Source organism: Somniosus microcephalus, chromosome 31 (genome assembly GCF_052327205.1).
Source record: "Somniosus microcephalus isolate GS21.2 chromosome 31, FLI_Smic_1.0, whole genome shotgun sequence".
NCBI lineage: Eukaryota > Metazoa > Chordata > Chondrichthyes > Squaliformes > Somniosidae > Somniosus > Somniosus microcephalus.
Genome location: NC_141017.1, coordinates 5277155 through 5304084, shown reverse-complemented (window position 1 = coordinate 5304084; position 26930 = coordinate 5277155).

The following is a 26930-nucleotide window of genomic DNA, read 5'->3' as shown; positions in this document are numbered from 1 at the left end:
GTGAGGTGATGCATTTTGGGAGGACTAACAAGGCAAGGGAATACACAATGAATGGTAGGACCCTAGGAAGGACAGAGGATCAGAGGGACCTTGGTGTGCATTTACATAGATCCCTGAAGGCAGCAGGACAGGTAGATAAGGTAGTTAAGAAGGCATATGGGATACTTGCCTTCATTAGCCGAGGCATAGAATATAAGAGCAGGGAGGTTATGATGGAACTGTACAAAACGCTAGTTAGGCCACAGCTGGAATACTGTGTGCAGTTCTGGTCGCCACACTATAGGAAGGATGTGATTGCATTGGAGAGGGTGCAGAGGAGATTCACCAGGATGTTACCTGGGCTGGAGCGTTTCAGCTATGAAGAGAGACTGGACAGTCTGGGGTTGTTTTCCTTAGAGCAGAGAAGGCTGAGGGGGGAATCTGATTGAGGTGTACAAAATTATGAGGGGCATAGATAGGGTAGATAGAAAAGGACTATTCCCCTTAGTAGAGGGGTTAATAACCAGGGGGCATAGTTTCAAGGTAAGGGGCAGGAGGTTTAGAGGGGATTTGAGGAAAACCTTTTTCACCCAGTGGGTGGTTGGAATCTGGAACTCACTGACTGAAAGGGTGGTAGAGGCAGGAACCCTCACAACATTCAAGAAGCATTTAGATGAGCACTTGAAATGCTATAGCATACAAGGCTATGGACTAAGTGCTGGAAAATGGGATTAGAATAGATAGGCACTGTGACCCTCCCTCTGAAAAAGCTCTCCCCTTGTCCAATTGCCCCCGTGCCTTCTCTGAAACTCCCGACATTGCCCCAGTGCCAGCATTGAGGGGGACCTGCACAGTCGGAGCGGCCGTACTGAGGGAGCGCTGCACTGTGGGAGGGTCAGTACTGAGGGAGCGCCGCACTGTGGGAGGGTCAGTACTGAGGGAGCGCCGCACTGTTGGAGGGGTAACACTGATGGTGCACTGCACTGTCGGAGGGGCGGTACTGAGGGAGCGCCGCACTGTTGGAGGGGTAATATTGATGGTGCACTGCACTGTCGGAGGGGCGGTACTGAGGGAGCGCCACACTGTTGGAGGGGTCGTACTGAGGGAGCGCTGCACTGTGGGAGGGTCAGTACTGAGGGAGCGCCACACTGTTGGAGGGGTAATATTGATGGTGCACTGCACTGTCGGAGGGGCGGTACTGAGGGAGCGCCGCACTGTTGGAGGGGTCGTACTGATGGTGCGCTGCACTGTGGGAGGGTCAGTACTTGTAAAGTATGCGAATATACTTGATACAAAAAAGGAAGAGACAGCTTGGAAGGGTTTAACTTAGGTCTTTACTTCATACCCACAGGCGGGAACTGAGGGGAGATCAGTACCCACAGTACTATTTATACCCCTATGGCCAGGAGTGGTACTACAGTATCACTACGCCCTGGCCATAGGTTTAAAGTGACATACATATTACATACACAACATTCCTCCCCTTTTAATTAAAACGTACCCGTGCAATTAAGTCAACAGATGCACCATAACTAGGGCTAATAACATTTGGTAACACAACATACATAACATATTTACATCAGAGTTGTCTACCTATATATATATAAAAAGAAACATGTTGTAGATTCAGTCTCTGAGGAGGCCTCCTGTCTCGACTAGGATAACGTCTTTCTCTAGTCGGTCTCGGTGTAGGCGGCGGTACTTCCGTCACCACTTCATCGCTGGAGTCGTCGGTGTCTGATGGCACATCCTGTGCCGTGGAGCTCACTGGAGTGCTGAACTCCTCGCAATCCTGAGACTTCTGTAGTGACGAGCTGGGCCGTGATTCCGCTGGAACAATGTGCTGAGATGTTTGAGGTAGTGAATCAGTTGGGTTTCTGGACTCCACAAGTTGATCAGCATGTCGTCTGATTATGCCGTCCCCAGTATCCACTGTGTACATCAAAGGTCCCTGGCGGGCCTTTATCGTACCAGACCGCCACTTTTCATTTCTATAATCACGGGCCAACACTTGCTGTCCCACCACGAAACTCCGTGTCTGTCTGTCAGGAGCCCTACGAAATACTCGGTTTTCCACACCTCTCCAGATGTTTGGTCTGAGCAATTCGAGGCGAGACCTTAACCTTCTATTAAAGAACATGACGGCAGGGGCCTGGTTGGTCACCGTATGTGCAGCATTACGGTACGCGAATAGGAAATTGTCCACCTTGTGTTGTAGTGGCAACCTTTCCTCCCCCATCGCCTTGATGGCCTTTTTAAAAGTCTGTACAAATCGCTCTGCCGGAGGATATGGTGCGGACGTATAATGTCGCACTCCATTCCTTTTTAGGAATGCTTGAAATTCTTCTGCCACAAATTGTGGCCCATTGTCCAAACAGACTTGCTCGGGCACCCCGTTTCAGGCAAAAATGGTCCTTAAGGCTGCGACCGTCTTTTCGGCTGTCGTTGATGACATCTTTATGACCTCCGGCCATTTTGAGTGGGCGTCCACTACAATAAGGAACATCGCATCCATGAAGGGCCCAGCGAAGTCCACGTGGATCCTTTGCCACGGCGTTGAGGGCCACTCCCACGGATGTAGTGGGGCTTGGGGTGGTACGTTCTGTACCATCTGGCACCCTTGGCATGCTTTTGCTACTTCCTCGATGTCCCTGTCAATGCCGGGCCACCAGACGTAGGCTCTGGCGAGGCTTTTCATTTTGACACCCCCCAGATGACCTTCGTGTAAGTCCCGCAACACTTTATGTTGTAATTTTTGAGGGACCACCACCCTGGCTCCGCACATCAATGTGCCCCGGCATACGGACAACTGGTCCTTCCTTGCCGAAAAGGACGGCAATGATGCGTCACCCTGCGCCGGCCAGCCTTTCACGGTCAATTCGTAAACCCTTGCCAGTGTCGGGTCATTCTGTGTTTCCCGCTCGATACATTGGCTGGTGATGGGCAAGTGTTCCATAACCGCCGTATGGTATATTTCCACGGGGTCCTGTACTATCTCTTCGATCTCGGCAGGCAATGGTAGCCGCGACAGGCCATCCGCATTGCCATGCTGTTTGGTACCCTTATATTCGATAAGGTACTGGTGTGCTCCTAAGAACAGTGACCATCTCTGTAGCCTTTGGGCCGTCATCAGGGGCACCCCTTTTGTTGGATTAAATATGGACACCAACGGTTGATGATCCGTCAGTAGTGTGAAACGTTGCCCATGTAGATAGTGGTGGAATTTTTTTACACCCCACACCAGACTGAGGGCCTCCCTGTCGATTTGCGCGTAGTTTCTTTCGGCTGTAGTTAACGACCTTGAGGCAAATGCTATTGGCCTCTCCGTCCCATTGGGAAATCTGTGTGACAACACTGCCCCTATACCGTACGGGGAGGCGTCACATGCCAACCTCATTGGCATTTTTGGGTCAAAGTGTGCGAGCACTTCCTTTGATGTAATGAGTTGTTTACCCTTTTTAAAAGCAGCCTCACACGCTTCGTCCCAATTCCAGGAGACTCCCTTTTGCAGCAATGAATTTAGTGGATGTAAAATGGACGATAAGTTCGGGAGGAACTTATGGTAATAGTTTATAAGGCCTAAGAATGATCGTAACTGAGATACATTCTCAGGGGGCGGGGCCTTCACTACTGCCTCGATCTTTTCTGGGGACTTATGCAGGCCTTCCTTATCTATAATGTGACCACAGTATGAGATACGTTCCTGGAAAAACTCACATTTCTGCTTGTTCGCCCTGAGTCCGTATTGTTGCAACCGCAGAAGTACTCGCTCCAGGTTAGCGAGGTGGTCGTTATCCGTTTGTCCTGTCACCAGGATGTCATCCAGGTAGCACTGCGTTCCTGGAATGCCCTGTAGGACCTGTTCCATGGTCCTCTGCCATATGGCTGGGGCGGACGCCACACCAAATACCAGGCGATTGTACTGGTACAATCCCTTGTGTGTGTTAATCGTTAGGAGCTTTTTCGAGTCCTGCTCCACCTCCATCTGTAAATAAGCTTGACAAAGGTCAATCTTCGTAAAGTGTCTACCCCCAGCTAACGATGCGAATATGTCCTCTATCCGCGGCAGCGGATACTGTACCGTGTGCAGGACTGGGTTAATAGTTATCTTAAAATCCCCGCAAATGCGGACCTTCTTTGGTTCCCCCGGTGTGTTATTTGCAGGTTTCTTTATAACTGGGACGATGGGCGTGGCCCACTCACTCCACTCAATCTTTGTAAGGACACCTGCACTCTCTAAGGCATCCAGTTCTGCTTCCACAGCTGGCCGAATGGCGTAAGGCACCGGTCTGGCCTTACAAAACTTGGGGTTTGCGTCTTGAGCAATAGTTATTTTTGCTCTAATGTCCTTTAAGGTCCCCAGCCCTTGTTGGAACACCTCTGGCGTTTTTGCCAATATTTTCGACAGCCTGTTTGTAATGGTTGTATCATCCTTGGTGGTCTCTACTTTTATCTCGTGTATCGACTTCCAGTCGAAATGGATTTTTCTTATCCATTCCCTGCCCAAAAGTGGTGGTCCACCGTTTGGTAGGACGTATAAATACAGTCCTGGCACTTTTCTGCCGTTGTATTTAACTGTTACTTGCATTTTTCCCTTCGGGTAAACTTTTTGTCCCGTATATGTTTTTAATTTGATTTCGGCATCCTTTAAGGGAATGCGTTTGAACAGCCTGTTATAATCTTGTTCATTAATTACTGATAGGGCTGAACCCGTGTCCGGCTCCATATTAACTTCGACGCCTGCTACCTTCATTTTAACCCACATTGTGCTGTGGTCCTCCGTTTTGTCTACACCATATAACTTGAGACATCCCAGACCTTTAGGCTCTGCTTTTGTGCCTTCCTGTGACTCGTCTGAGCTACTGTCAGATATCTTATGTATTTTTTTTCCTTGCCTTGGTACTGCTCGGATTGCCCCCACTATTGGGTTTCGTACCCGACCGACAAACTTTCGCTTTATGCCCCTTTTTCCCACACTGCCGGCATATTTTATCAGGAAACCAACAATTACTTTAGTCGTGGGTGGTTTTGCCACAACGGTAGCATTTACCTTTGTGAAATGTCACCTCATGGGTGTCATAGCCGGTTGTATTTTGTCGTATTTGAGCAGCACCCTGTGCTGCCGCTTCATGTGCCAATGCTATTTCTATCGCCTGATCTAGGCTGAGCTGTTTCTTGGCCAGCAACCGTTTTCGTGTACTCTCATTTAACATGCCACAGACAAATCTGTCTCTGATCGCTTCCGCCAAAAAGGCTCCAAACTGGCAATGTTTGGACAACCGTCTGAGCTCAGCCAAATAGGCTGCCTGCGACTCATCATTCCTTTGGTCGCGTCTGTAAAAGCGGTACCTTTCCGCTATAAATGGTGGCTTAGGGTTTAAATGTTCCTTTAACGTATCAACAATTTGGGCATACGTTTTGTCTGCTGGCTTTTCTGGAGTAAGAAGATTCCTCAGCAGACCGTATGTTTTTGCCCCCATAGAATTTAATAAGGTTGCTGCCTTTTCGTCATCTTTCACCTTGTTTACTATGCAATAAAGTTCATGCCTTTCTACATATGCGTCCCAATCTTCTATGTCGGCAACAAATTCTGACAACCGAGCTTCTTTAGCCATTTTTAAAACTACTGAAGAGGTTTTCCCACCTTTTTCCACTAGATGGCGCTGTTATTTTTTTTCTAAGAGAAAAACTTTTCCCCTTTTTCCACTAGATGGCGCTGTTCATTTTAAACTGCTGAAGAGATAAACTTTCCCCCCTTTGTCCACTAGATGGCGCTGTTCATTTTAAACTGCTGAAGAGATAAACTTTTCCCCTTTGTCCACTAGATGGCGCTTTTCCCGCCTTTTCTCCCTCTGCTGTCAACGACCTCTCTCCAGGTTCGTTATTTTTGGCCCTTGCAGCTCCCGTTATTGCCACCGCCGCTATTACAACGACCTTCCCCTCTCGTGGCCCGCTAGTCCTCGTGGCTCCGTTTGTTCCCCAGATCACCTGCCCATTCTGGCCCTTGCAGCTCGCGTTCCCCGGGAAGGATTGCAGTTTACCTGACCCTGGGTGGACTTTTGCCCCGTGGCTGGAACGCCCGTTCAGCCTCTTCTCTCAGCTGCCGCAGCCTCCGCTGGAACCTCTCTCTCTCGCTCCGTTGCTGCCGCTCCTCCTGAACTGGGCGGCCTCCTTCGGTCGACGCTGGACTCTGCAGGCTGGTAAGAAGCTTCTCTCCCCGTACTGCTACCGATCCTTTGTTGCACCTTGTACTGGTGAGTTCGAACGTTCCTAGTCGCCAGTGTAAAGTATGCGAATATACTTGATACAAAAAAGGAAGAGACAGCTTGGAAGGGTTTAACTTAGGTCTTTACTTCATACCCACAGGCGGGAACTGAGGGGAGATCAGTACCCACAGTACTATTTATACCCCTATGGCCAGGAGTGGTACTACGGTATCACTACGCCCTACAAAGTAGTGCTGCCCTGGCCATAGGTTTAAAGTGACATACATATTACATACACAACAGTACTGATGGTGCGCTGCACTGTGGGAGGGTCAGTACTGATGGTGCGCTGCCCTGTTGGAGGGTCAGTACTGAGGGAGCGCCGCACTGTTGGAGGGGTAATACTGATGGTGCACTGCACTGTAGGAGGGGCGGTACTGAGGGAGCGCCGCACTGTTGGAGGGGTAGTACTGATGGTGCGCTGCACTGTGGGAGGGTCAGTACTGATGGTGCGCTGCCCTGTGGGAGGGGCGGTACTGAGGGAGTGCTGCACTGTTGGAGGGGCAGTACTGAGGGAGCACTGCACTGTTGGAAAGGCAGTACTGATGGTGCGCTGCACTGTTGGAAGGGCGGTACTGATGGTGCGCTGCACAGTCGGAGGGGCAGTACTGAGGGAGGGTCAGTATGTTGGAGGGGCGGTACTGAGGGAGTGCTGCACTGTGGGAGGGTCAGTACTGAGGGAACACCGCACTGTCGGCGGGGCAGTACTGAGGGAGCGCCGCACTGTCGGCAGGTCAGTACTGAGGGAGCGCTGCACTGTCGGAGGGGCAGTACTGAGGGAGCGCCGCACTGTTGCAGGGGCAGTACTGAGGGAGCGCCACACTGTTGGAGGGGCAGTACTGAGGGAGCTCCGCACTGTTGAAGGGGCAGTACTGAGGGAGCGCTGCACTGTCGGAGGGGCGGTACTGAGAGAGTGCTGCACTGCCAGAGGCGCCCTCTTTCAGATGAGACATTAAACTGATGTCACTTCTGCCCTCTGAGGTGGACGTAAAAGATCCCACGCCCAGTTTTGGAAGAAGAGCAGGAGAGTTCTCCCCAGTGTCCTGTGGCCAATATTGATCCTTCAACCCACATCACTAAAAAAATCACTAAAAATCCGTTGATCTGGTCATCTCACATTCCTGTTTGTGGGAGCTTGCTGTGCGCATATTGACTGCGAAGTTTCCTACATTACAACAGTGACTACACTTCATTAGTTGCAAAGCGCTTTGGGACGTCCTGAGTTGGTGAAAGGCATGATATAAATGCAAGTCTATATTTCAGTAATAAACTGTTCCAGTAAAGGCACACGTACACACATGTTATTAGGAGCAAGAACCCAGTGTGTGCTGATGCAGTGTCAAAAAGATGAACTCACTTGTGGTTTAAAGAGTCTTTTGGAGTGATTCGGGAACTGTTCTCAGAGTTTATACTGAGTCATTCAAAACAGCAATCAAACTATCCTGACAGCTGGCAACATAATCCCGTCTGAACAACTTGTATCAACTTGTTCAGGGCGCAGGATGTGGGAAATTCCCATCCTGGCACAAGCAGAAAAGCCTCGAGTTACTTTGTTATTAAGCGGGAGCTCGGCACTATATCTAACGAGTGCTGTGCCTGCCCTGGGAGTGCTCGATGCTGACACTGAAATTTGCAGAGCAAAGCCACATATTTTACAGTAAATCTGCCTCAATGGCACAGTCATGGAATTATAGAATCTGATAGGACAGAAGGTGTTGTGTATGTAATAGGTATGTTACTTTAAACCTATGGCCAGGGCAGCACTACTTTGTAGGGCGTAGTGATACCTTAGTACCACTCCTGGCCATAGGGGTATAAATAGTACTGTGGGTACTGATCTCCCCTCAGTTCCCGCCTGTTGGTATTAATAAAGACCTACGTTGAATCTTCCAAGCTGTCTCTTCATTTTTGGATTAAGTATTGTGGTAAACCACTTTTATCGTTCACTATCGTTACACTATAGTTATCACTGTTATATCATTACTCTATGGTTATCACTGTTCACACTGTTGTATCACTATACGAGGTCGCCTCTTGTCACGCTGCTATACCTGGGCTGACCACTGCTGACTCCGCCCATGACTCCACCTACCTGCCCAGGTATAAAGGTAGTCGACTGGCCCACGAGGGTGGGCTCTGTTATTTAGCCAATAAAAACCTATAGTTACTTTCTTAACTCGTCGCTTTTCATTGGATGAATTGATAGGTATATCAATTTTATTGGCTAAATTTTAAAATGTCGACACCTGAGCAGTCAAACGACCAGCCAAGCGACCAGCCAGACGCCCAGCTACAACAGCCACAGCAGCCGGCCTGGCTGCGAGCCCTCAGACCACCGTACCTGGATCTAAACCCACGGGCAGCAAACTCAGCCCTCGACTTCGAACACTGGCTGAGCTGCTTCGAAGCCTACCTGGGAGAATCCGGCGTGCCTCAGAAATCCATGCTAAGAGTTCTGAACGCCCAAGTGAGCCCTAAAGTATTCACACTCACCCGGGACCTTAAAACATACGAGGACGCCATCAACCGGCTGAAAAGACAGTACCAAACCCCGGTAAATTCCATGTATGCCAGACACCTCCTAAGATCCCGCCCGCAACAGCCAGGAGAGCCCGTGGAGGAATTTTTACGGGTGCTACAAGCACTCGGCAGAGACTGTAACTTTAAAGCGGTAACGGCGGCAGAAAATACTGAAGACAATGTCCGCGATGCCTTCGTGAAAGGCCTGCGGTCCGACTACTCACGGCAAAGACTACTGGAAGCAAGGGACCTCGACCTGGACAAAGCTGCAGCCCTCGCTCTCTCTCTAGAGGTGGCCCATCGGGACCTCGAAGCATACTCAAGGTACTGTAACTCGCGACCCTGGGACTTGGGACCGACCCCGACCGCGATACCCCCCGCAGCAACCCCCCTGGGACCTACCTCAGCGTCGGCGTCCCGGACCCGATCGAGACCGCCACCCCCGGTACCGGCTCCGACATCGGACCCCCGCGATCGGGCCGCCGGCTGCTTCTTCTGCGGCCAGGCGAAACACCCGAGGTCGCGCTGCCCAGCCAGGAACTCTACCTGCTCAAACTGCATGAAGAAAGGCCACTTCGCTAAGGCCTGCAGAAGTGGATCATCAGAGGCCAGCAGTGCCTCATGCGAGCTGTGGGGGCGGCCATCTTCCTTCAAGGCAACAGAGGCCAGCATCCCCACATGTGAGTCATGGGGCGGCCATCTTTGATACAGGCAACCGACACCAGCAGTGCCTCATGTGAGTTATGGGGGCAGCCATCTTCTCCGCCATTTTGTCCAACCTCGTGGGAGACGCCATTTTACCCACCACGCCCGACCGCCACCGTGCCTCTAGACCCGACTACCGCCTCAACCGCAGACTACAACAACTCGCTCAGCTATACACTAGCCTCCATCACACTGGACCAGGCCCACCCGCATCACCTGTCCAAGTCGATGATGGACATCAAAGTAAACGGCCACGCCACGACCTGCCTGTTCGACAGCGGAAGCACGGAGAGCTTCATCCACCCAGACACGGTGAGCCACTACTCCCTCCCTGTCCTGCCAACGCGCAACCGGATCTCGATAGCATCGAGGTCACACGCCACAGACATCAGCGGCTACTGTGTTGTGACCCTGTCGGTTAAGGGTACGGAGTATAAAAATTTTAAACTCCTCGTCCTGCCCCAGCTATGCGCTGCCGTCCTACTAGGCCTAGACTTCCACTCCCACCTCCAAAGCGTCACGCTAGCATACGGCGGACCCCTCCCCCCACTCACAGTCGACAACCAGCAGATTTTAAACCGCCCACCGCGTAACACCTGCGGCCTATCCACCCTCAAGGTCCCACCACCTTCCCTGTTCGCGAACCTCACCCCCGACTGCAAACCCGTCGCTACCAAGAGCAGGCGGTACAGCGCCGGGGACAGAGCTTTCATTAGCTCTGAGGTGCAGCGTCTCCTGAAGGAGGGCATCATCGAGGGGAGCACCAGCCCCTGGCGTGCCCAGGTCGTGGTCGTTAAGACCGGCAATAAAAACCGCCTGGTCATCGACTACAGCCAGACCATAAACAGGTACACCCAGCTGGACGCATACCCCCTTCCCCGCATATCTGATATGGTCAATCAGATTGCGCAGTACTGGGTATTCTCGACCATCGACCTTAAGTCGGCCTACCACCAACTCCCTATCCGCCCTGAGGACCGCCAGTATACAGCCTTCGAGGCGAACGGCCGCCTCTACCACTTCCTTAGGGTTCCCTTCGGCGTCACCAACGGGGTTTCGGTCTTCCAAAGGGAGATGGACCGGATGGTTGACCAGAACGGGCTGCACGCCACGTTCCCCTACCTAGATAACGTCACCATCTGCGGCCGCGACCGGCAGGACCATGACGTTAATCTGGAGAGATTCCTCCGTACGGCCCAACGGCTGAACCTCACCTACAATAAGGAGAAATGTGTGTTTAACACCTCGCGCCTTGCCATCCTCGGCTGTGTAGTAGAGAACGGACTCATCGGCCCCGACCCTGAAAGAATGCGCCCCCTCATGGAGCTACCCCTCCCCCACTGTCCAAAGGCACTGAAGAGAACCCTGGGGCTCTTCGCCTACTATGCCCAATGGGTGCCCAATTATGCGGACAAAGCCAGACCCCTCATGAAGTCCACATCCTTCCCCCTTACGGAGGAAGCGTGCGCAGCCTTCTCCCTCATTAAGGGAGACATTGCCAAGGCCACTATGCACGCAGTGGATGAGTCCATCCCCTTCCAAGTCGAGAGTGATGCATCCGACTTCGCCCTAGCCGCCACCCTTAACCAGGAGGGGAGACCGGTGGCCTTCTTCTCAAGGACCCTACAGGGCCCTGAGATCCGACACTCGTCGGTCGAGAAGGAGGCCCAGGCGATTGTGGAGGCGGTACGACGCTGGAGGCACTACCTGGCAGGCAAACGATTTACCCTCCTTACCGACCAACGTTCGGTCGCTTTTATGTTTAATAACAAGCTGAGGGGCAAAATCAAGAATGACAAGATCTTGAGGTGGAGAATCGAGCTCTCCACCTACGATTATGATATCTTGTACCGGCCAGGTAAGCTGAACGAACCCCCCGATGCTCTGTCACGAATTACATGCGCCAGCGCGCAAAGTGATAGACTTCAGACCCTCCACAATGACCTCTGCCACCCCGGGGTCACCAGACTTTACCACTTCATTAAGGCCCGCAACCTGCCCTACTCCATCGAGGAGGTCAGGACCATGACCAGGAACTGCCAGACCTGTGCCGAGTGCAAACCGCACTTCTTTAGGCCGGACAGAGCAAGCCTGATCAAGGCCACCCGCCCCTTCGAGCGCCTGAGCATCGACTTTAAGGGGCCCCTCCCGTCCTCTGACCGTAATGTGTACTTCCTCAACATTGTTGATGAGTACTCCCGTTTCCCCTTTGCCTTCCCCTGCCCAGACATGACCAGTACCACGGTCATTAAATGCCTGAACGACCTCTTCGCCTTGTTCGGGTTCCCAAACTATATACATAGTGACCGGGGCTCCTTCTTCATGAGCGAGGAACTCCGTCAGTTCCTACTAGCGAGAGGTATTGCTGCAAGCAGGACCACCAGCTACAACCCCCGAGGGAACGGCCAGGTAGAAAGAGAGAACGTGACGGTATGGAAGGCCGTCCTCTTAGCCTTAAAGTCTAAGGGCCTCCCAACCTCCCGCTGGCAGGAAGTCCTCCCGGCAGCGCTGCATTCCACCCGGTCACTACTTTGCACTGCCATCAACGCCACCCCCCATGAACGAATGTTTGCTTTCCCCAGGAAGTCGACTACGGGAACCACGCTACCAACCTGGCTGACCTCTCCGGGGCCCGTCTTGCTGCGAAAGCACGTGAGGGCCCATAAAACGGACCCCCTGGTCGAGAGGGTGGACCTCCTGCACGCCAATCCCCAGTACGCCTATGTGGCATACCCAGACGGGCGGGAGGACACAGTTTCCTTACGAGACCTCGCACCCTCGGGCACTCCGGAGACACCACCTTCACCCCCCCCCCACCACCCCCCCAATTCCAGACCAGGTAGACGGCATGCCGGAACCCCACGAGCCTTCGCCGACCACGCAGACACCAGCATTAACACCGGATAATGCAACACCGCTGCTGCGACGATCAGAAAGGCTTACGAGGCCTCCGGACAGACTGACATACCAGAACTGGTAGTACACTTCACCCCGCCGGACTCAAATCTAAACAAGGGGTGAATGTGGTAAACCACTTTTATCGTTCACTATCGTTACACTATAGTTATCACTGTTATATCGTTACTCTATGGTTATCACTGTTCACACTGTTGTATCACTATACGAGGTCGCCTCTTGTCACGCTGCTATACCTGGGCTGACCACTGCTGACTCCGCCCATGACTCCACCTACCTGCCCAGGTATAAAGGTAGTCGACTGGCTGGCATTCCTCCTTGTTGTATCCGATCACCCACGAGGGTGGGCTCTGTTATTTAGCCAATAAAAACCTATAGTTACTTTCTTAACTCGTCACTTTTCATTGGATGAATTGATAGGTATATCAAGTATAGACACATACTTTACACTGGCGACGAGTAAGGTTCGAACTCACCAGTACATGGTGCAACAAAGGAACGGCAGCAGTACGGAGAGAGAAGGAGAGAGGTTTCTTACCAGCCAGCCTGCAGAGTCCAGCGTCGACCGAAGGAGGCCGCCCAGCACTCTGGGTTCGGGAGGAGCGGCAGCAACGGAGCGAGAGAGAGAGGGTTCCAGCGGAGGCTGCAGCAGCTGAGAGAAGAGGCTGAACGGGCGCTCCAGCCACGGGGCAAAAGTCCACCCAGGGCCATATAAACTGAAATCCTTCCCGGGGAACGGGAGCTGCAAGGGCCAGAACGGGCAGGCGATCTGGGGAACAAACGGAGCCACGAGGACTAGCAAGCCACGAGAGGGGAAGGTCTTTGTTAATAGCGGCGGTGGCAATAACGGGAGCTGCAAGGGCCAAACATAACGAAGCTGGAGAGAGGTCGTTAGCAGCAGCAGGAGAAAAGGCGGGAAAAACGCCATCTAGTGACCAAAGGAGAAAAGTTTTTTTTTTCTCTTCAGCAGTTTAAAATAAAAAAATTAAAAAACGCCATCTAGTGGAGAAAGGCGGGAAAAGCTCTTCAGCAGTTTAAAATGTCTAAGGAAGGTTGGTTGTCAGCATTTGTTGAGGACACAGAAGAGTGGGATGCCTATATCGAAAGGCATGAACTTTATTGCATAGTAAACAAGGTGGAAGATGACAAAAAGGTAACAACCTTATTAAATTGTATGGGGGCAAAAACATACGGTCTGCTGAGGAATCTTCTTACTCCAGAAAAGCCAGCAGACAAAACGTATGCCCAAATTGTTGATACGTTAAAGGTACATTTAAACCCTAAGCCACCATTTATAGCGGAAAGGTACCGCTTCTACAGACGCGACCAAAGGAATGATGAGTCGCAGGCAGCCTATTTAGCTGAGCTCAGAAGGTTGTCCAAACATTGCCAGTTTGGAGCCATATTGGCGGATGCGATCAGAGACAGATTTGTCTGTGGCATGTTAAATGACAGTACACGAAAACGGTTGCTAGCCAAGAAACAGCTCAGCCTAGATCAGGCGATTGAAATAGCATCGGTCCAAGAAGCAGCAGCACAGGGTGCTGCTCAAATGCGACAAAACACAACCTGCTATGACACCCATGAGGTGACATTTCACAAAGGTAAATGCTACCGTTGTGGCAAAACCGCCCACGACTAAAGTAATTGTTGGTTTCGTGATAAAATATGCCGGCAGTGTGGAAAAAAGGGGCATATAGCGAAAGTTTGTCGGTCGGGTACGAAACCCAATAGTGGGGGCAGTCCGAGCAGTACCAAGGCAAGGACAAAAATACATAAGATGTCTGACAGTAGATCAGACGAGTCACAGGAAGGCACAAAAGCAGAGCCTAAAGGTCTGGGATGTCTCAAGTTATATGGTGTAGACAAAACGGAGGACCACAGCACAATGTGGGTTAAAATGAAGGTAGCAGGCGTCGAAGTTAATATGGAGCTGGACACGGGTTCAGCCCTATCAGTAATTAATGAACAAGATTATAACGGGCTGTTCAAACGCATTCCCTTAAAGGATACGGAAATTAAATTAAAAACATATACGGGACAAAAAGTTTACCCGAAGGGAAAAATGCAAGTAACAGTTAAATACAACGGCAGGAAAGTGCCAGGACTTTATTTATACGTCCTACCAAACGGTGGACCACCACTTTTGGGTAGGGAATGGATAAGAAAAATCCATTTCGACTGGAAGTCGATACACGAGTTAAAAGTAAAGACCACAAAGGATGATACAACCATTACAAGCAGGCTGTCAAAAATATTGGCAAAAACGCCAGAGGTGTTCCAACAAGGGCTGGGGACCTTAAAGGACATTAGAGCAAAAATAACTATTGCTCAAGACGCAAACCCCAAGTTTTGTAAGGCCAGACCGGTGCCTTATGCCATTCGGCCAGCTGTGGAAGCAGAACTGGATGCCTTAGAGAGTGCAGGTGTCCTTACAAAGATTGAGTGGAGTGAGTGGGCCACGCCCATCGTCCCAGTTATAAAGAAATCTGCAAATAACACACCGGGGGAACCAAAGAAGGTCCGCATTTGCGGGGATTTTAAGATAACTATTAACCCAGTCCTGCACACGGTACAGTATCCGCTGCCGCGGATAGAGGACATATTCGCATCGTTAGCTGGGGGTAGACACTTTACGAAGATTGACCTTTGTCAAGCTTATTTACAGATGGAGGTGGAACAGGACTCGAAAAAGCTCCTAACGATTAACACACACAAGGGATTGTACCAGTACAATCGCCTGGTATTTGGTGTGGCGTCCGCCCCGGCAATATGGCAGAGGACCATGAAACCGGTCCTACAGGGCATTCCAGGAACGCAGTGCTACCTGGATGACATCCTGGTGACAGGACAAACGGATAACGACCACCTCGCTAACCTGGAGCGAGTACTTCTGCGGTTGCAACAATACGGACTCAGGGCGAACAAGCAGAAATGTGAGTTTTTCCAGGAACGTATCTCATACTGTGGTCACATTATAGATAAGGAAGGCCTGCATAAGTCCCCAGAAAAGATCGAGGCAGTAGTGAAGGCCCCGCCCCCTGAGAATGTATCTCAGTTACGATCATTCTTAGGCCTTATAAACTATTACCATAAGTTCCTCCCGAACTTATCGTCCATTTTACATCCACTAAATTCATTGCTGCAAAAGGGAGTCTCCTGGAATTGGGACGAAGCGTGTGAGGCTGCTTTTAAAAAGGGTAAACAACTCATTACATCAAAGGAAGTGCTCGCAAACTTTGACCCAAAAATGCCAATGAGGTTGGCATGTGACGCCTCCCCGTATGGTATAGGGGCAGTGTTGTCACACAAATTTCCCAACGGGACGGAGAGGCCAATAGCATTTGCCTCAAGGTCGTTAACTACAGCCGAAAGAAACTATGCGCAAATCGACAGGGAGGCCCTCAGTCTGGTGTGGGGTGTAAAAAACATTCCACCACTACCTCCATGGGCAACGTTTCACACTACTGACGGATCATCAACCGTTGGTGTCGATATTTAATCCAACAAAAGGGGTGCCCCTGATGACGGCCCAAAGGCTACAGAGATGGTCACTGTTGTTAGGAGCACACCAGTACCTTATCGAATATAAGGGTACCAAACAGCATGGCAATGCGGATGGCCTGTCGCGGCTACCCTTGCCTGCCGAGATCGAAGAGATAGTACAGGACCCCGTGGAAATATATCATACGGCTGTTATGGAACACTTGCCCATCACCAGCCAATGTATCGAGCGGGAAACACGGAACGACCTGACATTGGCAAGGGTTTACGGGTTAACCGTGAAAGGCTGGCCGGCGCAGGGTGACGCATCATTGCCGGCCTTTTCGGCAAGGAAGGACCAGTTGTCCGTCTGCCGGGGCACATTGATGTGTGGAGCCAGGGTGGTGGTCCCTCAAAAATTACAACATAAAGTGTTGCAGGACTTACACGAAGGTCATCTGGGGGGTGTCAAAATGAAAAGCCTCGCCAGAGCCTACGTCTGGTGGCCCGGCATTGACAGGGACATTGAGGAAGTAGCAAAAGCGTGCCAAGGGTGCCAGACATCCGTGGGAGTGGCCCTCAACGCCGTGGCAAAGGATCCATGTGGACTTCGCTGGCCCCTTCCTGGATGCGATGTTCCTTATTGTAGTGGACGCCCATTCAAAATGGCCGGAGGTCATAAAGATGTCATCAACGACAGCCGAAAAGACGGTCACAGTCTTAAGGACCATTTTTGCCCGAAATGGGGTGCCCGAGCAAGTCTGTTCGGACAATGGGCCACAATTTGTGGCAGAAGAATTTCAAGCATTCCTAAAAAGGAATGGAGTGCGACATTATACGTCCGCACCATATCATCCGGCTACAAATGGGCTGGCAGAGCGCTTTGTACAGACTTTTAAAAAGGCCATCAAGGCGATGGGGGAGGAAAGGTTGCCACTACAACACAAGGTGGACAACTTCCTATTCGCATACCGTAATGCTGCACATACGGTGACCAACCAGGCCCCCGCCGTCATGTTCTTTAATAGAAGGTTAAGGTCTCGCCTTGAATTGCTCAGACCAAACATTCGGAGAGATGTGGAAAACCGAGTATTTCGTAGGGCTCCTGACAGACAGACACGGAGCTTCGAGGTGGGGCAGCAAGTGTTGGCCCGTGATTATCTGAATGAAAAGTGGCAGTCTGGTACGATAAAGGCCCGCCAGGGACCCTTGATGTACACAGTTGAGACAGGGGAAGGCATAATCAGACGACATGCTGATCAACTTGTGGAGTCCAGAAACCCAACTGATTCACTACCTCAAACGTCTCAGCACATTGTTACAGCGGAATCACGGCCCAGCTCGTCGTTACAGAGGGCTCAGGATTGCGAGGAGTTCAGCACTCCAGTGATCTCCACGGCACAGGATGTGCCATCAGACACCAATGAGTCCAGCGATGAAGGGGTGACAGAAGTACCGCCGCCTACACCGAGACCGACTAGAGAAAGACGTTATCCTAGTCGAGATAGGAGGCCTCCTCAGAGACTGAATCTATAACATGTTTCTGTTTATATATATACTAGCTGGGGAGCCCCGCGTTGCGAGGGCAATTTTGGGGCGCTTGGTCTCCCTGCCCCTGTGTGTCCCCCCTCTCCCTGTCATGTCCTCTCCCTGTCCTATCCCTCCCTCCCCTCCCCTCTCTCCCTCCCCTCCTCTCCCTCCCCTCCCCTCCCCTCCTCTCCCTCCCTCCACTCGCCCACCCCCACCCCTCCCCTCCCCCACTCCCCCACTCCCCTCTGTCCCTCTCTCTGGCCCCTCCCCCTGCCCCGCGATTTCCCGAGGCTCTCCCCACCCGGGATTTCCCGAGGCTCTCCCCCCCCGCGATTTCCCGAGGCTCTCCCCCCCGCGATTTCCCGAGGCTCTCCCCCCCCCGCGATTTCCCGAGGCTCTCCCCCCCGCACAATTTCCCGAGGCTCTCCCCCCCCCGCGATTTCCCGAGGTTCTCCCCCCCCCGCGATTTCCCGAGGCTCTCCCCCCCCCAACACATCATTAAAATATTTACCTTAGTTCCCTAACACACAGAAAGTGTGGGGGAAAAAATTGTGAAAAATCAAGATGGCGGCCACTCACCTCGGTTCAGAAGGATAAGGCCCGCCCACACACGCACCGATTGGTCGACCGGTCAGGTCACCGAAGCGTAGGATTGGTCAATCGTCGAGTCACTCGACACGCAACTGTAGGAAGGAACCCGCCGTCCGATTGGTGGACCTCGACGTCACACGGTCGCTAATGAGATGCTAATGAGCGGAACGCTGAATGTTTTTGGGATACCGCGGGCGGGATTTTTGTCCGGCAGAAACATAAATACGCCTATGACCGGTCCGGAATCGCAAGCTTTCTTTTGAGGTGACGCGCACTTCGGTACGCTCTGTAACTTTCAAACGTATAGAGAACGGACAGACAGACATCAGGACAGACAGACATCAGGACAGACATCGGGACAGACAGAAGAGCCGCTTTATATATATAGATAGATAAGTAGACAACTCTTGATGTAAATATGTTATGTATATTGTGTTACCAAATGTTATTAGCCCTAGTTATGGGGCATCTATTGACTTAATTGCACAGGTACGTTTTAATTAAAAGGGGAGGAATGTTGTGTATGTAATAGGTATGTTACTTTAAACCTATGGCCAGGGCAGCACTACTTTGTAGGGCGTAGTGATACCATAGTACCACTCCTGGCCATAGGGGTATAAATAGTACTGTGGGTACTGATCTCCCCTCAGTTCCCGCCAGTTGGTATTAAGTAAAGACCTACGTTGAATCTTCCAAGCTGTCTCTTCATTATTGGATTAAGTATAGACACATACTTTACAGAAGGAAGCCATTCGGCCCATCATGTCCGTGCCGGCTCTTTGAAGAGCTGTCCAATTAATCCCACACCCCAACTTTTCTGCCATAACTCTGCAAATTAGTCGCCTTCAAGTACATGTCTAATTGCCTTTTGAAAATTCTTATGGAATCTGATTCCCTTTCAGGTAACGCGTTCAGACCTTAACAGACCTTCTCTGTGTGAAGAAAGTTCTCATTTCCCCTCTGGTTCTTTTACCAATTATATGAAAGCTATGACCTCTGGTTGCCTACCCACTTGCCAGAGGAAACAGTTTCTCCCTACTTGATCTATCAGAACACCTCAATTTGGAATACTTCTATTCGCTCTCACCTCAACCTTCTCAGCTCTAAGGAGAACAACCCCAGCTTCTTCAATCTCTCCACATAACTGAAGTCCCTCATCCCTGGTATCATCCTGATAAACCTCGTCTCTACCCTCTCCAAGGCCTTGACATCCTTCCTAAAGTGCGGTGCCCAGAATTGGACACAATATTCCAGCTGAGGCCTAACCAATGATTTGTAAAGGTTTAGCATGACTCCCTTGTTTTTGTATTCAATAGCCCTATTTACAAAGCCATGTATCTCATACACTTTCTTAACTGTCTTATCAATTTGCCCTGCCACCTTCAAGGATTTGTGAATATGTACCCCCAGGTCCCTCTGTTCTTGCACCCCTTTAAAATAGTACCATTTAGATTATACTGCCTCTCCATGTAGTTCCTTCCAAAGTCCATCATTTCACACTTATCTGCAGTAAATTGCAGCTGCCATGTATCTGCCCATTTCACCAGCCTGTCTATGTCCTCCTGAAATCTGCTACTACCCTGCTCACTATTTACTACGTTGCCAAGTTTTGTATAGTCCGCAAACTTCGAAATTGTGCTCCCTATACTCAAGTCCAGGTCATTTATATATAACAAAAAGCAATAGTCCTAATACTGACCCCTTGCGACCCCCACTGCACACTTCCCTCCAGTCAGAAAAACATTGGTTCACCACTACTCTCTGCCTCCTATCCCGTAGCCAATAATGTATCAAGTTACCACTGTCCCTTTGATACCATATCCTTCTATTTGCTGAATAAGTCTATTATGTGATACTTCATCAAATGCCTTTTGAAAGTCCATGGGGGAAAAGTTCGTTAGCAACCAACATCGCCTGGGCGCTAAATTTAGTGCCCGGTGCAAAAATAGCACCGGCGATCGCTAACTTCAGTTTTAGCAACCCCAAGAGGGAGGTGGAGCGCTAATTCAAACGCTCCACTTCCTTCTCGGAGCACTAACCCCGAATATTGGGGCAGTTGCGTTCTGCAGCGCTTTGCACTGGGCCACGTCGTGCTGTGTATTGGAAGGGCTGTTCCCCTCATTAAAGGGGAGTGCCCAAGCCCACAACTCTGTGGGTGCCATACCTGGACCACCGGGGAGCGGGGTGCCGTGCCAGCAGCCCCGGCACACAAGTGAAGTGCTGGGCTGCCAGATCGCGGCACGGACCCCCGCGCTCAAAGACGCAACGAGCCACAACAAGTAAGTCACCGATTTATTTTTCCCTCGCCACCTCCCCTTTACTAACCGCCCCACGCGCCTCCTGTTGTCCGTTCCTGCCCCTTAAGTCGGTTGCTGTCATCGTTCAGCACAGATTCAGGGGACGTGCGGCCAATTTTGCAGGCGGGGTGAAAACTGGGCGCTGCGCACGGTGATGACATCGTCATCGCCTGTGCAGCGGAGTGGGGTGGTACCGGTTACCGCCGCCGCTAAACTCGCGCTGAATTTAACATGTCTCAGTAATCCCTACTATGTCTGGTTCCTCGCAACGCATGATTGCCTCCAGCTCCCCTGTTTTATTATGGACACTGTGTGCATTGTTGTACAGACAGTTTAACTCATTTTTAATAGTAGTTCCTCTCACTTTATTTTTAACCATCTTTTTAAACTCCTGTTTTTTAACTCTATTTATTCCCTAGCCATCAATGTCCTCCCTTTCTTTACTCTTTCCTATGCTCTCCTTTCCTTGTTTATATTTAGGCTGGTTTCATTTCTTGTCGATCCCTCCCCCCTTCTTACTAGTTTAAAGCCTTTGTCACCTCCCTATTTCCCATTTCCGCTAGGACACGGGTCCCACCCCGGTTCAGGTGGAGCCCGTCCCATCGGTACAGCTCCTTCCTGTCCCATGAAAAGGAACCCCTCTTTCCCACACCAGCCCTTTAGCCATGTGTTAATTCTCCTGATCTGTCTGCTGCTATGCCAATTTGCACGTGGCTCGGGCAGTAATCCAGAGATTATTACCCTCGAGGTCTTGCTTTTTAATTTTGCTCCTAACTCCTGATACTCCCTCAGCAGGACCTCCTCCCTGTTCCTACCTATGTCGTTTGTTCAGACATGGACCACGACAACTGGATTTACTTCCTCCCTTTCCAAGTTCCTCTTCAGCTGCTGTGAGATATCCCTTACCCTGGCACTGGGTAGGCAGCACACCAATCGGGATTCTCGTTCTTGGCTGCAGAGGAGGCTATCTATCCCCTTATTATAGAATCCCCTATCACTACCACATTTCCATTCTGCTCTTCCCCCCCTTGGACAGCCTTCTGAGCCACGGTGCCTTGGTCTGCATTGTGGCTCTCCTCCCCGCAGTCTTTCTCCTTGTCCTCACAGGTAGCGAGTACATCGTACCTGTTGGACAGGACCAGCGTCTGCCGGACCTCCTTCTCAACCTCTCCTAAGTCCGCACTACCCGTCTCCCAAACAGTCACAACCCTCCCCTTCCTGAACCTGTGCTTTCCTCTGAGGTGTGACTGTATTCGGGATAAAACTGTCCAGAAATTCCTCCCCCTCCCTTATGTTTCGGAGTGTCTCTAACCGCGCACTCCAGCTCAATGACTCTGAGCCGGAGTGACTGAAGGCAGAGACATTTCCTGCCGATGTGGGAATCCGGGACAGTCTCGCTGTCCACAAACTCCCACACACTACAGTCCTGGCACTTAGTTCCTGCCATCTCTAGACTTTATTTTATTTATTTGCTTATTTAATCAGTTAAAGTTTTTAATCAAATGATTATTTATAGTTATATTAATTAATTAGTTTAGCTCGTTAAGTTATTATTTATTAACGTAATAGTGATAGTTCCCCAGCTCTTAATTTAAACCACTGCACTAGCTTTGAGAACGAAACAACACTGTCAGACTCACCAACCAATCACCTACCTGCTATCCTGTGATGTCACCCCTTGGTTTTTTTTTGCTCTCGTTCTCACTCCCCCCCGCGCTCTCCCCCCACTCTGCCCCGCCCTGCCCACCACTCTCTCCCCCGCTCTCCCTCCCCGCTCACTCCCCGCTCTGCCCCCGCCCTGCCCCCCACTCTCTCCCCCGCTCTCCCTCCCCCGCTCTGCCCCCGCTCTCTCCCCCGCTCTCCCTCCCCCGCTCTCACCACGCTCTGCCCCCCGCCCTGCCCCACTCTCTCCCCCGCACTCCCCCCCCGCGCTCTCCCCCGCTCTGCCCCCGCCCTGCCCCCCACTCTCTCCCCGCTCTCCCTCCCCCACTCACTCCCCCGCTCTCCCCCCCGCTCTCTCCCCCGCTCTGCCCCCCGCCCTGCTCCCACTCTCTCCCCGCTCTCCCTCCCCCGCTCACTCCCCCGCTCTGCCCCCCGCCCCTGCCCCCACTCTCTCCCCCCGCTCTCCCTCCCCCGCTCTGCCCCCCGCTCTCTCCCCGCTCTCCCCCCGCTCTGCCCCCCGCCCTGCTCCCACTCTCTCCCTCGCTCTCCTCCCCCGCTCTGCCCCCGCTCTCTCCCCCGCTCTCCCTCCCCCGTTCACTTCCCCCGCTCTCACCCCCGCTCTCCCCTGCTCTGCCCCTGCTCTCTCCCCCGCTCTCACTCCCCCGCTCTGCCCCCGCTCTCTCCCCCGCTCTGCCCCCCGCTCTGCCCCCCGCTCTCCCTGCTCTGCCACCTGCTCTCTCCCCGCTCTCCCTCACCCGCTCACTCCCCCGCTCTGCCCCCCGCTCTCTCCCCCGCTCTGGCCCCCCGCTCTGCCCCCCGCTCTCCCCTGCTCTGCCCCCCGCTCTGCCTCCCGCCCTGCCCCCCACTCTCTCCCCCGCTCTCCCTCCCCCGCTCTCCCCCCGCTCACCCCTCCACTCCCCCCCCACTCTCCCCCCGCCCCACTCTCCCCCCACGCTCTCTCCCCCGCCCCACTCTGCCCCCTGCTCTCCCCCCACCCCACTCTCCCCTGCTCTCCCCCCCCGGCTCTCCCCACCGGTTCCCGCTTTCCCCCCCCCGCCCCGCTCTCCCCCTCCCCTCCCCCCACTCCCTCCCCACCGCTCTCACCCCTCCCCCCCTCCCCTCCTCCACCCCCTCCCCCCTCTCCCCCTCCCCCCCTGCTCCCCCCTCCCCCTCCCCCCCCTCAGTACTGCCCTGCCGACTGTGCAGCGCTCCCTCAGTACTGCCCCTCCAACAGTGCAGCGTTCCCTCAGTACTGCCCCTCCGACAGTGCAGCGCTCCCTCAGTACTGCCCCGTCGACAGTGCGGCGTTCCGTGTACTGCCCCTCCGACAGTGCAGCGCTCATCAGTACGGACCCTCCGACAGTGCAGCACACCCTCCAGTACTGCCCCTCCGACAGTGCAGCAATCCCTCAGTACTGCCCCTCCGACAGTGCAGCGCTCATCAGTACTGACCCTCCGACAGTGCAGCACACCCTCCAGTGCTGCCCCTCCGACAGTGCAGCACACCCTCCAGTGCTGCCCCTCCGACAGTGCAGCAATCCCTCAGTACTGCCCCTCCGACAGTGCAGCGCTCATCAGTACTGACCCTCCGACAGTGCAGCACACCCTCCAGTGCTGCCCCTCCGACAGTGCAGCAATCCCTCAGTACTGCCCCTCCGACAGTGCAGCGCTCCCTCAGTACTGCCCCTCCGACAGTGCGGCGCTCCCTCAGTACTGCCCCTCCGACAGTGCAGCGCTCCCTCAGTACTGCCTCTCCGACAGTGCAGCGCTCCCTCAGTACTGCCCCTCCGACAGTGCAGCAATCCCTCAGTACTGCCCCTCCGACAGTGCAGCGCTCCCTCAGTACTGCCCCTCCGACAGTGCAGCGCTCCCTCAGTACTGCCCCTCCGACAGTGCAGCGCTCCCTCAGTACTGCCTCTCCGACAGTGCAGCGCTCCCTCAGTACTGCCCCTCCGACAGTGCAGCGCTCCCTCAGTACTGCCCCTCCGACAGTGCAGCGCTCCCTCAGTACTGCCCCTCCGACAGTGCAGCGCTCCCTCAGTACTGCCCCTCCGACAGTGCAGCGCTCCCTCAGTACTGCCCCTCCGACAGTGCAGCGCTCCCTCAGTACTGCCCCTCCGACAGTGCAGCGCTCCCTCAGTACTGCCCCTCCGACAGTGCAGCGCTCCCTCGGTACTGCCCCTCTCGAATGTTTGACAGTTGAGGCTCAGGGAGCAGGTAGAACCCTCATGACATTTCAAGTGTCAGTTAAGAAATGCCAAGATTCCGATTCCGTTGATCACTTGTAACCGTCAGTGCAATGATCATTGCCAGCACTGGCGCTGGTGAGAGGCACATGCGCTTTGGAAAGAGGGAGAGAGAGAAAGAGAGATAAAAAGAAATAGAAGGAAAATTATGAATTTATAAGATCCCAGAGAGACCCTGGTTCCAAATGATTCGAGCTTGACCCGTATTGGTGACAGTGATAAAACTTTATGCGGCACAAGCAAGATTTAATACATTACAGTATTCGAGCAGCAGTTTACAGAGTATAATTGAGACTTGTATTACCCCGTTATACACTGGGTAGAAGCAGCAGCCGTGAGTGAGCTGCACCCTGTGTCTCTTGTCTCTCATCGCCTCCCAGGTGTCTCCTTGATCCTTCCTGAAATCTTCTACTCCTGAAATCTTCTAGAATTTGTGGCTGTCAAGACACCCCCGCCCCCTCTTATACCCGTACTCTCATTCAAAACCTATGGAGTCCTCCTGAACCGATCACTGGCTGACACCCAAACCCAAAATCCAATCATAAAGATGCCCGTCTGCAGCACCTGGGCTTACACAAGTTCTGGTCCTATGACCCCCTGACATCATCTGTTTTTGACCATCAAGACTCATATCTGGGGTAGTTATGGCAACACAATCGGAACATGTCTCCACAGGTTGAGACACGGCCCCTGCTGATGGCCTTTGTTTTTAATTCACTGCAGAGGTTATAACATTCCAATGCAATGGCAACTGCAGCTGACCTTGGTCCCCAGGCTAACTGCAGTCTATTCGACCGTGGCAATCTCTTGCTCACCCCAGGTTGTCTGGTGAAAGCCTACTCACAGATTTTTAAGCATAAGAAAAAGGGTTACATGTTATACATAATTCAGGTTATCATTGTATGCAGTTAATGATTATAAACTTCTACATTTAATCCTTACACATGATTATAGATCTCCGACAGTGCGGCGCTCCCTCAGTACTGCCCCTCCGACAGTGCAGCGCTCCCTCAGTACTGCCCCTCCGACAGTGCAGCCCTCCCTCAGTACTGCCCCTCCGACAGTGCAGCGCTCCCTCAGTACTGCATCTCCGACAGTGCAGCGCTCCCTCAGTACTGCCCCTCCGACAGTGCGGCGCTCCCTCAGTACTGCATCTCCGACAGTGCAGCGCTCCCTCAGTACTGCCCCTCCGACAGTGCAGCGCTCCCTCAGTACTGCATCTCCGACTGTGCGGCGCTCCCTCAGTACTGCCCCTCCGACAGTGCAGCGCTCCCTCAGTACTGCATCTCCGACAGTGCAGCGCTCCCTCAGTACTGCCCCTCCGACAGTGCAGCGTTCCCTCAGTACTGCATCTCCGACAGTGCGGCGCTCCCTCAGTACTGCATCTCCGACTGTGCGGCGCTCCCTTAGTACTGCATCACCGACTGTGCAGCGCTCCCTCAGTACTGCATCTCCGACAGTGCAGCGCTCCCTCAGTACTGCATCTCCGACAGTGCGGCGCTCCCTCGGTACTGCATCTCCGACTGTGCGGCACTCCCTCAGTACTGCCCCTCCGACAGTGCAGCGCTCCCTCAGTACTGCCCCTCCGACAGTGCAGCGCTCCCTCAGTACTGCCCCTCCGACAGTGCAGCGCTCCCTCAGTACCGCCCCTCCGACAGTGCAGCGCTCCCTCAGTACCGCCCCTCCGACAGTGCAGCGCTCCCTCAGTACTGCCCCTCCGACAGTGCAGCGCTCCCTCAGTACCGCCCCTCCGACAGTGCTGCGCTCCCTCAGTACTGCCCCTCCGACAGTGCAGCCCTCGCTCAGTACTGCCCCTCCGACAGTGCAGCGCTCCCTCAGTACCGCCCCTCCGCCAGTGCAGCGCTCCCTCAGTACTGCCCCTCCGACAGTGCAGCGCTCCCTCAGTACTGCCCCTCCGACAGTGCAGCCCTCCCTCAGTGCTGCCCCTCCGACAGTGCATCACTCCCTCAGTGCCGCCCCTCCGCCAGTGCAGCGCTCCCTCAGTACTGCCCCTCCGCCAGTGCAGCGCTCCCTCAGTGCCGCCCCTCCGCCAGTGCAGCGCTCCCTCAGTGCCGCCCCTCTGCCAGTGCAGCGCTCCCTCAGTGCCGCCCCTCCGACAGTGCAGCGCTCCCTCAGTACTGCATCTCCGACAGTGCAGCGCTCCCTCAGTACTGCATCTCCGACTGTGCAGCGCTCCCTCAGTACTGCCCCTCCGACAGTGCAGCGCTCCCTCAGTACTGCCCCTCCGACAGTGCAGCGCTCCCTCAGTACTGCCCCTCCGACAGTGCAGCGCTCCCTCAGTACTGCCCCTCCGACAGTGCAGTGCTCCCTCAGTACTGCCCCTCCGCCAGTGCAGCGCTCCCTCAGTGCCGCCCCTCCGCCAGTGCAGCGCTCCCTCAGTGCCGCCCCTCTGCCATTGCAGCAATGAACGGGCATGGGTTGGGGTGACAATAACACTTTTTTGGGGAGGGAATTTACTTGAGGGAGATTGAGGGATAAAGATAGAAAGAGGGAGAGAGTACTGAAGGGCAATCTTTGTTGCGATGGTAACCACAGGGAAATCCGCTAACACTTCTTTACCCAGAGAGTGGTGAGAATGTGGAACTCACTACCACAGGGAGTGGTTGAGGTGAATAGCAGAGATACATTTAAGGGGAAGCTAGATAAGCACATGAGGGAGAAAGGAATCGAAGGATATGTTGACGGGGTGAGATGAAGAAGGGTGGGAGCAGGCT